General features: G+C 36.3%; 1 long non-coding RNA gene across 1 annotated transcript; it reads right to left on the minus strand.

The window, feature by feature from the left end:
* Positions 1–510: 510 nt before the first annotated feature.
* LOC135304099 (uncharacterized) lies at positions 511–2,457 on the minus strand. Its single transcript, XR_010365541.1, has 3 exons — positions 2,299–2,457; positions 1,701–1,906; positions 511–789 (listed from the first exon to the last, which is right to left on the minus strand). It is a non-coding gene; the product is annotated as an uncharacterized LOC135304099 (long non-coding RNA).
* Positions 2,458–4,778: the final 2,321 nt, after the last annotated feature.

Genomic DNA, 4,778 nt, shown 5'->3' on the forward strand with positions numbered 1-4,778 from the left:
TTAAAAATTTGTATGCAAAAGGCTAAAAAAGCAGTTATGAAATCTAAATTAATTGCAACTCTTGAAAATACAAAACCAGACTATCAGATATACATTTACAATTTAAAATCAGGATGGCTTTTGGGAAGATCAAGCTTGTTTTCTGCTTTTGAAAGAAGATAGTGAGAATTGCAGTCCTTTGATTGCATAGCCCTGATTGCAGACAGTGATATGCTAACAATGATTGCTGGAATTTTCGGAAACTTCACAGCGATGATTCGTTTACAGTTGGACATTTGACTGCATATTCCATGTCTTTTCAACAATGCCTTTTCTGTGGGTACAAATCCTTAGCTTCTATGTCTTCAACAGAAGAAACTAAGCTGGGTTCTTAGGAAGAAACTGTCCAAAAGTCCAACAGAAATTATTTAGAAACTTTAATGCCATCCCTGTATTATCAAACATCTGTGAAGCTGTTGTCATGGCACCAGTTTCTTCCATTCTTCACTTTTTGTTCTTTATACAGTCACACCATTTCCTTAGTTTTTTTTTTTTTTTTTCTTTTTCTCTTATTTCTTCAGCAGAAGTTGGTGACACCAAGTTGGGTGACTTGGCCATTTGTACTGCACATAGGCAGGTCCTGGGCTCTGCTTCCAGGCTGCATAGCAGGCAAATGCAGCAGATATAGCAAACAATAAAAAAACCCCAAAAACATTAAAAGATGACTTGGCTTCTTTCCAAACAAATTGGGATAGTTCAGCCTGGAAAAGGAAAGGCTTTGGGGTAACCTTTCAGTATCTTGGTGGGATCCTACAAGAAAGACAGAGAGAGACAATTTTTAAGGACAGGTATTGACAGGACAAGGGGGAATGGGTTCAGATTGAAAGAGAATAGGTTTGGCTCAGATATTATGAAGGAATTCTTCCCCTGTGAGGATGGGAGGCCCTGACAGAGGGTGCCCAGAGAAGCTGTGGCTGCCCCATCCTGGAAGTGTCCAAGGCCAGGTTGGACAGGGCTTGGAGAAACCCAGGGTAGTGGAAGTGTCCCTGCTCATGGCACAGTGTTGGAACAAGATGATTTTTAAGATTCTTTCCATTCCAGGCCATTCTGTGATTCTGTGATCCCCTGAGTGGAATACTTTGTTAAGTGTTTAACAGATGGTTGTGTGCATTCCTGCACTGCATTTTTTTTTTTTTGAGGTAGAACGCTGTATTTTGCTTATTTTTTAAATTTTTTTTTTTAAATTGGCAGTTTAGGTAAGAGGCATGAAACTGTAAGGAATTTGGGGTCAAAACTTCCCCACTGTATGTATTTGAAGAGCATTCAGCACCCATTGCCTTGAATAATACTATGATAAATATAGCATAGAAATGCAACAGCAGTGATGATCCTGCTTAGATCAGGGATATTTCACACAGACATCTTTTTTTTCTCTTTACTCACATGACAGAAGCTAATTTTAAACACAATTCCAGGTGAATAAATACATTGAAAAATGTTGGTATTATTTTCTGGTACTACTAAGCAGTATCAAATAGTAAGTATCAGCTGGAATGAATCTCAGTAGAAGTTGTTTTTAAAAGTGCAATAAAATTCTAATATCCTCTGAAAGGTTATTATCCAAGTAAAGAAAGCAGTTATGTATAAAGCTATGCCAATTTGTCTCGTCAAGATGGGGCTTTTCATGACACCAAATGTGAACTAATTCTTTTTTCACTTACCTTGTAAGTAGCTTTATTCTAATACTGCTGAAGTCAATGACAGAGTTGCCATTAAATTCTTTTCATATAATAGCACAGAACTAATGGTAAAAAGGCCATGAGGTGGCAATTCCAGCTGGCAGCATTTACAAAGGAAACTTTATGAGGAAGTTGGATAAATTCAAAGCCAAAGTGCAGTAGAAGTTGACAAATTCTCAATCACCAAACTGGATTTACAAAAAAAAAAGATTGTAACAAATTAAAGAACTGACAGAAGTTTGTATTAGTGCTGTTACATTTAATGGTTGGAATGTAGCAGAATTATGGAGTTATGAGCTGGTAAAGAGGTTTATAGAAACCAATTAAAGTATAAACATTAAGAATGGCTGTTTGAGTGGCTGGAAACAATTGCTAGGCATTTCCTGAGGTTGTGTTCTTCACAGAGATGTTTTAATTGCTAAGGATAATGCTCTAAAAAGCAAATAGCTTATTTTATCACTTTTTGTTATTTCTGCAGCTACCCACTTACTCTAGGTTTGGTTATGTTTCCATTTCTGACGTTATTCAGAGTTATTTAATTTCCTTGTATATTCTTTTAATGGAGAATATGGACATTCACCTGTCACCAGAAATTCTCTTGTCCTACTGTGGCAAGCTCATAAGGAAGTAGAATCATCCACAGGAGATGCTTGTAGAGCAGTTCTGGATCAACCTGCTCCCAGGAACCAGAGATATGCAGCTGAAGAGAAGATGAAGCTGGTGATTGGTTTAGTACCCAGAAAATCCAGCATTTCTGTCACTAAGTGCCATATTACATCACAGTAGGGAGGTTGGAACTGGGTGATCTTTAAGGTCCCTTCTAACCCAAACCATTCTATGATTCTATGAAATGAGTCTCTCCTGGGGATTCAAATATCTTTATACATGGACCTTGTACTTCAGTACATCCTTGTACTTCAGCTCCCAACTTGTAAATCCAGAATAATAAGAATGTTCCTCTTCACAAGGACAAAACTTGATCTCAGAAACATATATAGAGAACATATATTTCAAAGTTGGGACTCGTTTATATGACCCACATAACGTCTAGCTAGAGTGGGTAAATATTGTCAAAATTTATTTTCAGGCCTGAAGAGCCCAAGGAAGCAGCTTCTGTTCAGAACTTAGAATTTTGATTTCCTAGACTGCAAAAAAGGTGATGGAGACTCACAATAAATATATTTAACTGATACAATTCTAGAATTTAGGAAAGATGTAAAAAAGAAATAACAAGCTATGCATAACCTCTTCAAATTAAAAATTTTACTCTTTCCTCCTTAAAATAATGATATCCAACAAAGAACTAGGCAAATTTGTCAAAGTTTCTCTATTTGTACTCATCCTTTCCTGTGTAGTTATTTCTTCCTGTTGTTTTATTTTATATATGTCACTTTAAGTTCCACCTCACAATCCTCATTATTCTGCGTGAATGTTGAAAAAATTTCCTGATCCTGCAACTTTGGCTCTGCTGGCATTTTCCTTCTTTATTCAAGTTTCTCCCTATTCTAGGGAGAAAGACCTATTCTAGGTCTTGCCTCCAGGTAAACAAGTCTTTTTTTGCAGTCTCCCTATGCATGAGAATTTTCCCATGACCTTAATCAGATTTAACTAAGCCCTTAATTGCCTCATTCTATTTGGTCAGATTTTCTAATACGATCACTTAGATGACATAGAGTGGTCATAATCTGGCTGCAAATTCCCTGTGGTTTAGAGGGTAGAATCTGACAGCTTGGAGTTTTCCCTTCTTGCCAGAGTGGTTGATTTACTGGGGGGGAATGACAGAATCTGGTGGGGGTGCAGAAGACCAGCTGTGCTGCATCAGTCCAAGGCTGGGAAAGAGGGGGGCCCTGTGGGCTTCAGCCACTTGTAGGATGAAGTGTGGCATGAGTACCTCAGTGCTCATGTTTCTTTGTGGCAGTGAATGCAGTAAAATCTGACCACAGAAGTTTGGGTAATAATTTATGTGTCTCAAGTGGGTGAGATATTTAAGTGTCACACTCTGCAAATCCCAATGGCTGTGCTATTTATGGCAAGTTCTGTTTTTATCAATAGATCATTTATGACATGTGACAAAAAAAGAAAGAGAGCCTGAGGCAAGATAGATTTTAGTTAGGTCTGAATTAGATTTTATAGGTCGGCTACTCTCACTTAATTCAATACCATCTGATTGCTAAAAAGGTACTTAATGAGCCTTAATTAGAAGGGATGTCTTTTATTGTCATTTAATGCAGTTGCATTTACATGAGTTCAGGGTTTGGCAGTAGGTTTTTCTCAGCAATTCTTGGGTCTCAATCTAACAAAAGCCAATAAATGATCCCATCTGCTCCCAGGCTTCCTGTCTGATGCTTGTAGTGTAAGCAGCATAAGGACCAGCACAGAGAATGTGTGACCACTGCACAGAAAGGGCCTCAACCTTAAATTGCTTTTTAGCTTGATAAACAGAGAAATCAAGTAAGTAGTAAATGCCATAGTGAGTTGAAACTTGAATTTTGTGTTTCAAAGGAATAGGAATTTTATGGGACATTTTACTTTTTTAAAATTATTCCATGTATTCTGTCTCATTTTAATGATCAATTAATGTCATAATGTGGCATAACAGGAGAAAAAATACTCTCTTACTTTTCAAAAAATGTTTTAAGCATAATTGCCTCTTGGTATTGACTCTTTCCTCAAACATTTTGTAAAGACTTGTCCTGTTTATCATAACAAGGTTCATTATGTATCTTATTGTGCTGTAGTTCCTAAAAATGTTGTAGATATGTAAACAGAAATGGATTTAAAAAAAAAAGAAAAAGTAGATCAAGATGTAATATTTAAAGCAAAATCATAACATTTTAAATTAATTTTAAAGTATTTAAGATATATTAATCCCTGATAACTTGGAAAAAAGTTTTTTAGAACAAAGGCAAATACCATGAAATGAAAAAAAAATTAAAATATAATTTAAAAAATTCTCTAGCATTTTCAGTGTTTTTTAAAAGAGACAAAGTGTTTGAAGCTTACAGAATGTTTTCTACCGACCAGATGGAACAAGTTTTGTGATCAGACTCCTAAGAGGCT

The sequence above is a fragment of the Passer domesticus genome, chromosome 7, assembly GCF_036417665.1.
Source record: "Passer domesticus isolate bPasDom1 chromosome 7, bPasDom1.hap1, whole genome shotgun sequence".
Lineage (NCBI taxonomy): Eukaryota > Metazoa > Chordata > Aves > Passeriformes > Passeridae > Passer > Passer domesticus.